The sequence below is a fragment of the Danio rerio genome, chromosome 25 (assembly GCF_049306965.1).
Source record: "Danio rerio strain Tuebingen ecotype United States chromosome 25, GRCz12tu, whole genome shotgun sequence".
In the NCBI taxonomy this organism is placed as follows: domain Eukaryota; kingdom Metazoa; phylum Chordata; class Actinopteri; order Cypriniformes; family Danionidae; genus Danio; species Danio rerio.
The window spans coordinates 14,214,621-14,226,411 of NC_133200.1; positions in this window are offsets into that span (position 1 = coordinate 14,214,621).

The window sequence follows — 11,791 nt, forward strand, 5'->3', positions numbered from 1 at the left end:
GGCAAAAACGCCACTTTTTCGCCTCAGGAAGTTAAAAATATCCGACTTCCTGTTGGGTTTGAGATATGACTCCAAGAGACTTTTTCGTATGTTTTGTCATGTTTGAGGTGTGTGCTAATTTTTGTGCATGTGCGTGATTCGTAGATCAGGGGCTTGTCCGTTTAATTTTTCTAGGTGGCGCTGTCGAGTTGTTTTGCCACGCCCACTTTAATATTGTTATGTGGATGTGTTCAGGAGGGGACTTTTATCAACCATGTGAAGTTTCAGGTAGATCGGACATTGTGTGGTTGAGTTATAAGGACTTCCTGTTCCATGGCGAAGCGTTGAGGTTTGTCATACCGCCACGGACACGCCCCTTTGCGAACACTCTAGATCTTCACAATATATCACCGATAGAGCTTTCAGATAACACTACACAATTTTGGTGCTGATTCGATAAAATTTGTGGGAGGAGTTTGTTACTCCGTAAATCATGTCATTTCCTGTGGCCAGAAGGTGGCGCTGTAACTGTATCTGGATATTGGCATGTAAAAATGTTCAGGTCAGGACGCTTATCAAACGTGTGAATTTTGAGGCAGATCTGATCATGCATGCCTGAGTTATAACGACTTCCTGTTTTGTGGCGAATCATCAAAGTTTGCGAGGCTGCCATGGACACGCCCATCGACGAAAACTCAAAAGCTTCGCAATTTAACATCGCCAAGGCCTTTAGATGACAAAACCCAATTTTGGTGTTGATCGGATAAAATCCCTAGGAGGAGTTCGTTAAAATACAACGCCTGGAAATGGCAAAAACGCAACTTTTTTGCCGCAGGAATTCAAAATTTTTCGACTTCCTGTTGGGTTTGAGATATGGCTCTAAGAGACTTTTTCGTATGTTTTGGCATGTTTGAGGTGTGTGCCAATTTTCGTGCATGTGCGTGATTTGTGGATCGGGGGCTCGTCCGTTTAATTTTTCTAGGTGGCGCTGTCGAGTCATTTTGCTACGCCCCCTCCTGAAGCCCATAACAAACGTAAATTTTCGCCACTTCTGAGGCGTGTGGAAAGTTGCATGAGTTTTCGGGCCTGTTTAGCCCCTCAAAACCGCGATTCATTCCGGAAAAGAATAATAATAAGAAACGGAGCAATTCCAATAGGGCCTTGCACCGTTCGGTGCTCGGTCCCTAATTAAAGCTGCAAGCAGCGATGATAGGGACCTCGCACCCGGGCTCACCGCCGACCGGTGGCCTCAGGATGACAGAGAACAGCGAACAATATTAATTTAAGCCAATGTATATGTAAAAAACCTGAGAAAATCACAGATTTATGCCAAACTTCCTCCTGTCAGCAGGTTGCGCTAAGACTGTGAGTCAATATTGGCATGTAGATGCCTTCAGTAAAGGAATCTTGTCAACCATGTAAATTTTCAGGCAGATCGAACATTGTTTGGCTGAGTTATAAGTAAATTCCTATTGCCAGCAGGTGGCGCTATGACTGTGACTCAATATTGGCTTGTAGATGTCTTCAGGAGAGGATTTTAATAAACCATGTGAATTTTCAGGCAGGTCAAACATTGTGTGGCTGAGTTATAAGCCAAATATCCGGTTGCCAGCAGGTGGCGCTATGACTGACTCAATATTGTTATGTGGATGTGTTTAGGAGAGGACTTTTATCAATCATGTGTAGTTTCAGGCAGATCGGACATTGTGTGGTTGAGTTATAAGGACTTCCTGGTCAATGGCGAAGCGTTGAGGTTTGTCATGCCACCACGGATACGCCCCTCTACGAAAACTCTAAATCTTCGCAATTTAACATCGCCAAGGCCTTTAGATGACATAACCAAATTTTGGTGTTGATCGGATAAAGTCCATAGGAGGAGTTTGTTAAAATACAACGCCTGGGAATGGCAAAAACACCACTTTTTTACAGCAGGAAGTTAAAAATATCTGACTTCCTGTTGAGTTTGAGATATGGCTCCAAGAGACTTTTTCCTATGTTTTGGTGTGTTTGAGGTGTGTGCCAATTTTCGTGCATGTGTTTGATTCGTATATCAGGGGCTCGTCCGATTAATTTTGGTAGGTGGCGCTGTCGAGTCTATTTGCCACGCCCACTTCAATATTGTTATGTAGATGTGTTCAGAAAAGGACTTTTATCCACCATGTGAAGTTTCAGGCAGATCAGACATTGTTTGGTTGAGTTATAAAGCCTTCCTGGTCAATGGCGAAGCGTTGAGGTTTGTCATGCCGCCACGGACACGCCCCTCTCCGAAAACTGTAGATCTTCACAATATATTATGGCTAGAGCTTTCAGATAACACTACCCAATTTTGGTGCTGATACGATAAAATTTGTGGGAGGAGTTTGTTACTCTGTAAAACATGTCATTTCCTGTGGCCAGTTGGTGGCGCTATAACTGTAACTGGATATGAGCATGTAAACGTGTTTAGGTCAGGACTCTTATCAAACTTATGAATTTTGAGGCAGATCATATAATGCATGTCTGAGTTATAATGACTTCCTGTTTTCTGGCGAGTCGTCAAAGTTTGCGAGGCCGCTACGGACACGCCAATCGACGAAAACTCTAAAGCTTCGCAATTTAACATCGCCAAGGCCTTTAGATGATAAAACCCAATTCTGGTGACGATCGGATAAAATCCCTAAGAGGAGTTCGTTAAAATACAACGCCTGGAAATGGCAAAAACGCCACTTTTTCGCCGCAGGAAGTCAAAAATATCCGACTTCCTGTTGGGTTTGAGATATGGCTCCAAGAGACTTTTTCGTCTGTTTTGGCATGTTTGAGGTGTGTGCCAATTTTCGTGCGTGTGCGTGATTCGTGGATCGGGGGCTCGTCCATTTCAATTTTCTAGGTGGCGCTGTCGAGTCATTTTGCCACGCCCACTTCCGAAGCCCATAACAAACGTAAATTTTCGCCACTTCTGAGGTGTGTGCAAAGTTGCGTGAGTTTTCGGGCATGTTTAGCCCCTCTAAATCGCGATTCATTGGAGAGAAGAATAATAATAATAATTAAAGCTGCAAGCAGCGATGATAGGGACCTCGCACCCGGGCTCACCGCCACCCGGTGGCCTCAGGATGACAGAGAACAGCGAACAGTAATAATTTAAGCCGATATGTTTAAAAAAATCGGAGAAAATCACAGATTTATGCCAAACCTCCTCCTCTCAGCAGGTGGCGCTATGACTGTGACTCAATGTTGTTATGTAGATGTGTTCAGGAGAGGACTTTTATCAACCATGTGAACTTTCAGGCAGATCGGACTTTGTGTGGTTGAGTTATATTGCAAACTACCATCTGCCAGCAGGTGGCGCTATAACTGTGACTTAAGATTGGCATGTAGATGCCTTCAGTAATGGAATTTAATCAACCATGTGAAGTTTCAGGCAGATCGGATGTTGTTTGGCTGAGTTATAAGCCTATCTACCTTCTGCCAGCAGGTGGCGTTATGACTGACTCATTACTGTTTTGGGGATGTGTTCAGAAGAGGACTTTTATGAGCCATGTGAAGTTTCAGGCTGATCTGACTTTGTGTGGTTGAGATATAAGGACTTCCTGTTCCACGGCGAAGTGTTGAGGTTTGTCATGCCGCCACAGACACGCCCCTCTGCAAAAACTCTAGATCTTGACAATATATCATCACTTAAGCTTTCAGATAACAACCCACCAAACTTGGTGCTGATACAAAAAAAAATAGTGGGAGGAGTTTATTACTCTGTAAATCATGACATTTCCTGTGGCCAGCAGGTGGCGCTATAACTGTATCTGGATATTGGCATGTAAACGTGTTCTGGTCTGGACTCTTATTAAACATGTGAATTTTGAGGCAGATCGGATAATGCATGCCTAAGTTATAATGACTTCCGGTTTTGTGGCGAATCGTCAAAGTTTGCGGGGCCGCCATGGTCACGCCCATCGACAAAAACTATAAAGCTCCGCAATTTAACATCGCCAAGGCCTTTAGATGACAAAACCTTATTTTGGTGTCGATAGCATAAAATCCCTAGGAGGAGTTCGTTAAGATACAACGCCTGGAAATGGCAAAAATGCCACTTATTTGCAGCAGGAAGTTAAAAATATCCGACTTCCTGTTGGGTTTGAGATATGGCTTCAAGAGACTTTTTCGTATGTTTTGGCGTGTTTGAGGTGTGTGCCAATTTTCACGCATGTGCGTGATTCGTAGATCAGGGGCTCGTCCGTTATATTTTTCTAGGTGGCGCTGTCGAGTCATTTTGCCACGCCCACTTCAATATTGTTATGTGGATGTGTTCAAGAGATGACGTATATCAATCATATGAAGTTTCAGGCTGATCAGACTTTGTGTGGTTGAGTTATGAGGACTTCCCGTTCCTTGGCGAAGCGTTGAGGTTTGTCATGCCGCCACAGACACGCCCCTCTGCGAAAACTCTAGATCTTTACAAAATATCATCGCTAGAGCTTTCAGATGACACCACTCAATTTTGGTGCTGATGCCATAAAATTTGTGGGAGGAGTTTGTTACAGTGTAAAACATGTCATTTCCTGTGGCCAGTAGGTGGCGCTATTTCTGTATCTGGATATTGGCATGTAAACGTGTTCTGGTCTGGACTCTTATCAAACGTGTGAATTTTGAGGCAGATCGGATAATGCATGCCTGAGTTATAACGACTTCCTGTTTTGTGGCGAATCGTCAAAGTTTGCGAGGCCGCCACGGACACGCCCATCAACGAAAACTCAAAAGCTTCGCAATTTAACATCGCCAAGGCCTTTAGATGACAAAACCCAATTTTGGTGTTGATCGGATAAAATCCCTAGGAGGAGTTCGTTAAAATACAACGCCTGGAAATGGCAAAAATGCCACTTTTTCGCCGCAGGAAGTCAAAAATATCCGACTTCCTGTTGGGTTTGAGATATGGCTCCAAGAGACTTTTTCGTATGTTTTGGCGTGTTTGAGGTGTGTGCCAATTTTCGTGCATGTGTGTGATTCGTGGATCGGGGGCTCGTCCGTTTAATTTTTCTAGGTGGCGCTGTCGAGTCATTTTGCCACGCCCACTTCCGAGACCCATATCAACCTGCTATTTACACCGGGTTTGGTGTGTGTGCAAATTTTCATGAGTTTTCGGGCATGTTTAGACCCTCAAAAGTGCCCCGATAGGGGGCGGAATAATAATAATAATAATAATAATAATAATAATAATAATAATAAAAAACGGAGCAATTCCAATAGGGCCTACGCACCGTTTCGGTGCTCGGTCCCTAATAATAATAATAATAATAATAATAATAAACGGAGCAATTCCAATAGGGCCTACGCACCGTTTCGGTGCTCGGTCCCTAATAATAATAATAATTAAAGCTGCAAGCAGCGATGATAGGGACCTCGCACCCGGGCTCACCGCCGCTCGGTGGCCTCAGGATGACAGAGAACAGCGAACAACATTAATTTAAGCCGATATATATAAATAACCAGAGAAAATTACAGATTTATGCTGAACGTCCTCCTGTCAGCAGGTGGCGCTATAATTGTGACTAAAGATTGTTATGTAGATGCCTTCAGTAAAAGAGTCTTATCAACCGTGTGATTTTTCAGGCAGATCGGACATTGTTTGGCTGAGTTATAAGCCAAACTACCTTCTGCCAGCAGGTGGCGCTATGACTGACTCAATTATGTTATGTGGATGTGTTCAGGAGAGGAATTTAATCAACCATTTGAAGTTTCAGGCAGATCAGAGATTGTGTGGCTGAGTTATAAGCCAAACTACCATCTGCCAGCAGGTGGCACTATGACAGATTCAATATTGGCTTTTAAATGTCTTCAGAAGAGGAATTTAATCAACCATGTGTAGTTTCAGGCAGATCAGACATTGTGTGGTTAAGTTATAAGGTAAAATTCCTTCTGTCAGCAGGTGGCGCTATGACTGTGACTCAATATAGGTATGGGGATATGTTCAAGAGGGGAATTTAATCAACCATGTGAAGTTTCAGGCAGATCGGACATTGTGTGGTTGAGGTATAAGGACTTCCTGTTTCATAGCGAAGCGTTGAGGTTTGTCATGCCACTACATACACGCCCCTCCGCAAAAACTCTAGATCTTCACAATATATATCATCGCTTGAGCTTTCAGATAAAAACCAATTAAATTTAGTGCTGATACGAAAAAAATTTGTGGGAGGAGTTTATTACTCTGTAAATCATGTAATTTCCTGTGGCCAGCAGGTGGCGCTATAACTGTATCTGGATATTGGCATGTGAACGTGTTCTGGTCTGGACTCTTATTAAGCTTGTGGATTTTAAGGCAGATCGGATAATGCATGCCTGAGTTATAATGACTTCCGGTTTTGTGGCGAATCATCAAAGTTTGCGAGGCCGCCACGGACACGCCCATCGACAAAAACTCTAAAGCTTCGCAATTTAACATCGCCAATGCCTTTAGATGACAAAACCCAATTTTGGTGTCGATAGCATAAAATCCCTAGGAGGAGTTCGTTAAGATGCAACGCCTGGAAATGGCAAAAATGCCACTTATTTGCCGCAGGAAGTTAAAAATATCCGACTTCCTGTTGGGTTTGAGATATGGCTCCAAGAGACTTTTTCGTATGTTTTGCCGTGTTTGAGGTGTGTGACAATTTTCGTGCATGTGCGTGATTCGTAGATCAGGGGCTTGTCCGTTTAATTTTTCTAGGTGGCGCTGTCGAGTCATTTTGCCATGCCCACTTCATTATTGTTATGGGGATGTGTTCAGGAGAGGACTTTTATCAACCATGTGAAGTTTCAGGCAGATCGGACTTTGTGTGGTTGAGTTATAAGGTCTTCTTATTCCATGGCGAAGCGTTGAGGTTTGTCATGCCGCCACGGACACGCCCCTCTGCCAAAACTGTAGATCTTCACAATATATCATCGCTAGAGCTTTCAGATAACACAACCCAAATTTGGTGCTGATACGAAAAAATTTGTGGTAGGAGTTTATTACTCTGTAAATCATTTCATTTCCTGTGGCCAGCAGGTGGCGCTATATCTGTATATAGATATCGGCATGTAAACGTGTTCAGGTCAGGACTCTTATCAAGCGTGTGAATTTTGAGGCAGATCTGATAATGCATGCCTGAGTTATATCGACTTCCTGTTTTGTGGCGAATCGTCAAACTTTGCGAGGCCGCCACGGACACGCCCATCGATGAAAACTCTAAAGCTTCGCAATTTAACATCGCCAAGGCCTTTAGATGACAAAAACCAATTTTGGTGTCGATCGGATAAAATCCCTAGGAGGAGTTCGTTAAAATACAACGCCTGGAAATGGCAAAAACGCCACTTTTTCGCCGCAGGAAGTCAAAAATATCCGACTTCCTGTTGGGTTTGAGATATGGCTCCAAGAGACTTTTTCGTATGTTTTGGCATGTTTGAGGTGTGTGCCATTTTTCGTGCATGTGCGTGATTCGTAGATCGGGGGCTCGTCCGTTTAATTTTTCTAGGTGGCGCTGTCGAGTCATTTTGCCACACCCACTACCGAGACCCATAATAAACATAAATTTTCGCCACTTCTGAGGCGTGTGCAAAGTTCCGTGAGTTTTCGGGCATGTTTAGCCCCTCAAAATCGCGATTCATTCCGGAGGAGAATAATAATAATAATAATTAAAGCTGCAAGCAGCGATGATAGGGACCTCGCACCCGGGCTCACCGCCGCCCGGTGGCCTCAGGATGACAGAGAACAGCGAACAGTAATAATTTAAGCCGATATATTTAAAAAATCTGAGAAAATAACAGATTTATGCCAAATTTCCTCCTGTCAGCAGGTGGCGCTATGACTGTGACTCAAGATTGGCATGTAGATGTCTTCAGGAGAGGAAACTTATCAATCATGTAAAGTTTCAGGCAGATCGGACATTGTTTGGCTGAGTTATAAGCCAAACTGCCTTTTGTCAGCAGGTGGCGCTATGACAGACTCAATGTTGTTATGTAGATGTGTTCAGGAGAGGACTTTTATCAAACTTGTGAAGTTACAGCCAGATCTGACTTTGTGTGGTTGAGTTATACTGCAAACTACCATCTGTCAGCAGGTGGCGCTATAACTGTGACTTAAGATTGGCATGTAGATGTCTTCCGGAGAGGAATCTTATCAACCATGTGAAGTTTCAGGCACATGGGACATTGTGTGGCTGAGTTATAAGCCAAACTACCTTCTGCCAGCAGGTGGCGCTATGAAAGACTCAATATTATTATGTAGATGTGTTTAGGAGAGGACTTTCATCAACCATGTGACATTTTAGGCAGATCTGACATTGTGTGGCCGAGTTACAAGCCAAAATTTATTCTGCCAGCAGGTGGCGCTATGACTCTGACTCAATATTATTATGTAGAAGTGCTCAGGAGAGGACTTTCATCAACCATGTGAAGTTTCAGGCAGATCAGACATTGTGTGGTTGAGTTATAAGCATTTCCTGTTCCATGGCGAAGCGTTGAGGTTTGTCATGCCACCACAGACACGCCCCTCTGCAAAAACTCTAGATCTTTACAATATATCATCGCTAGAGCTTTCAGATGACACCACTCTATTTTGGTGCTGATACAGGAAAGTTTGTGGAAGGAGTTTGTTACAGTGTCAAACATGTCATTTCCTGTGGCCAGCAGGTGGCGCTATAACTGTAACTGGATATCGGCACGTAAACCTGATCAGGTCAGGACTGTTATTAAATGTGTGAATTTTGAGGCAGATCGAATATTGCATGCCAGAGTTATAAAGACTTCCTGTTTTGTGGCGAATCATCAAAGTTTGCGAGGCCGCCACGGACACACCCATCGATGAAAACTCTAAAGCTTCGCAATTTAACATCACCAAGGCTTTAAGATGACAAAACCCAATTTTGGTGTTTATCAGATAAAATCCCTAGGAGGAGTTCGTTAAAATACAACGCCTGGAAATGGCAAAAGGGCCACTTTTTCGCCACAGGAAGTTAAAAATATCCGACTTCCTGTTGGGTTTGAGATATGGCTCCAAGAGACTTTTTCGTATGTTTTGCCATGTTTGAGGTGTGTGCCAATTTTCGTGCATGTGCGTGATTCGTAGGTCGGGGGCTCGTTTGTTTAATTTTTCTAGGTGGCGCTGTCGAGTCATTTTGCCACGCCTACTTCAATATTGTTATGTGGATGTGTTCAAGAGATGACGTTTATCAACCATGTGAAGTTTCAGGCAGATCGGACATTGTGTGGTTGAGTTATGAGGACTTCCTGTTCCATGGCGAAGCGTTGAGGTTTGTCATACCGCCATGGACACACCCCTCTGCGAAAACTCTAGATCTTCACAATATAATATCGCTAGAGCTTTCAGAGGACACCACTCAATTTTGGTGTTGATACGATAAAATTTGTGGGAGGAGTTTATAACTCCGTAAATCATGTCATTTCCTGTGGCCAGCAGGTGGCGCTGTAACTGTATCTGGATATCGGCATGTAAACGTGTTCAGGTCAGGACGCTTATCAAGCGTGTGAATTTTGAGGCAGATCTGATAATGCATGCCTGAGTTATAACGACTTCCTCTTTTGTGGCGAATCGTCAAAGTTTGCGAGGCCGCCACGGACACGCCCATCGATGAAAACTCTAAAGCTTCGCAATTTAACATCGCCAAGGCCTTTAGATGACAAAACCCAATTTTGGTGTCGATCGGATAAAATCCCTAGGAGGAGTTCGTTAAAATACAACGCCTGGAAATGGCAAAAACGCCACTTTTTCGCCGCAGGAAGTTAAAAATATCCGACTTCCTGTTGGGTTTGAGATATGGCTCCAAGAGACTTTTTCGTATGTTTTGGCATGTTTGAGATGTGTGCCAATTTTCGTGCATGTGCGTGATTCGTGGATCGGGGGCTCGTCCGTTTAATTTTTCTAGGTGGCGCTGTCGAGTCATTTTGCCACACCCCTTTCCGAAGCCCATAATAAACGTAAATTTTCGCCACTTCTGAGGCGTGTGCAAAGTTGCGTGAGTTTTCGGGCATGTTTAGCCCCTCAAAACCGCGATTCATTCCGGAGGAGAATAATAATAATAATAATAATTAAAGCTGCAAGCAGCGATGATAGGGACCTCGCACCCGGGCTCACCGCCGCCCGGTGACCTTACGATGACAGAGAACAGCGAACAATAATAATTTAAGCCAATATATAAAAAAAGATCTAAGAAAATCACAGATTTATGCCAAACTTCCTTCTGTCAGCAGGTGGCGCTATAACTGTGACTTAAGATTGGCATGTAGATGTCTTCCGGAGAGGAATCTTATCAACCATGTGAAGTTTCAGGCACATGGGACATTGTGTGGCTGAGTTATAAGCCAAACTACCTTCTGCCAGCAGGTGGCGCTATGAAAGACTCAATATTATTATGTAGATGTGTTTAGGAGAGGACTTTCATCAACCATGTGACATTTTAGGCAGATCTGACATTGTGTGGCCGAGTTACAAGCCAAAATTTATTCTGCCAGCAGGTGGCGCTATGACTCTGACTCAATATTATTATGTAGAAGTGCTCAGGAGAGGACTTTCATCAACCATGTGAAGTTTCAGGCAGATCAGACATTGTGTGGTTGAGTTATAAGCATTTCCTGTTCCATGGCGAAGCGTTGAGGTTTGTCATGCCACCACAGACACGCCCCTCTGCAAAAACTCTAGATCTTTACAATATATCATCGCTAGAGCTTTCAGATGACACCACTCTATTTTGGTGCTGATACAGGAAAGTTTGTGGAAGGAGTTTGTTACAGTGTCAAACATGTCATTTCCTGTGGCCAGCAGGTGGCGCTATAACTGTAACTGGATATCGGCACGTAAACCTGATCAGGTCAGGACTGTTATTAAATGTGTGAATTTTGAGGCAGATCGAATATTGCATGCCAGAGTTATAAAGACTTCCTGTTTTGTGGCGAATCATCAAAGTTTGCGAGGCCGCCACGGACACACCCATCGATGAAAACTCTAAAGCTTCGCAATTTAACATCACCAAGGCTTTAAGATGACAAAACCCAATTTTGGTGTTTATCAGATAAAATCCCTAGGAGGAGTTCGTTAAAATACAACGCCTGGAAATGGCAAAAGGGCCACTTTTTCGCCACAGGAAGTTAAAAATATCCGACTTCCTGTTGGGTTTGAGATATGGCTCCAAGAGACTTTTTCGTATGTTTTGCCATGTTTGAGGTGTGTGCCAATTTTCGTGCATGTGCGTGATTCGTAGGTCGGGGGCTCGTTTGTTTAATTTTTCTAGGTGGCGCTGTCGAGTCATTTTGCCACGCCTACTTCAATATTGTTATGTGGATGTGTTCAAGAGATGACGTTTATCAACCATGTGAAGTTTCAGGCAGATCGGACATTGTGTGGTTGAGTTATGAGGACTTCCTGTTCCATGGCGAAGCGTTGAGGTTTGTCATACCGCCATGGACACACCCCTCTGCGAAAACTCTAGATCTTCACAATATAATATCGCTAGAGCTTTCAGAGGACACCACTCAATTTTGGTGTTGATACGATAAAATTTGTGGGAGGAGTTTATAACTCCGTAAATCATGTCATTTCCTGTGGCCAGCAGGTGGCGCTGTAACTGTATCTGGATATCGGCATGTAAACGTGTTCAGGTCAGGACGCTTATCAAGCGTGTGAATTTTGAGGCAGATCTGATAATGCATGCCTGAGTTATAACGACTTCCTCTTTTGTGGCGAATCGTCAAAGTTTGCGAGGCCGCCACGGACACGCCCATCGATGAAAACTCTAAAGCTTCGCAATTTAACATCGCCAAGGCCTTTAGATGACAAAACCCAATTTTGGTGTCGATCGGATAAAATCCCTAG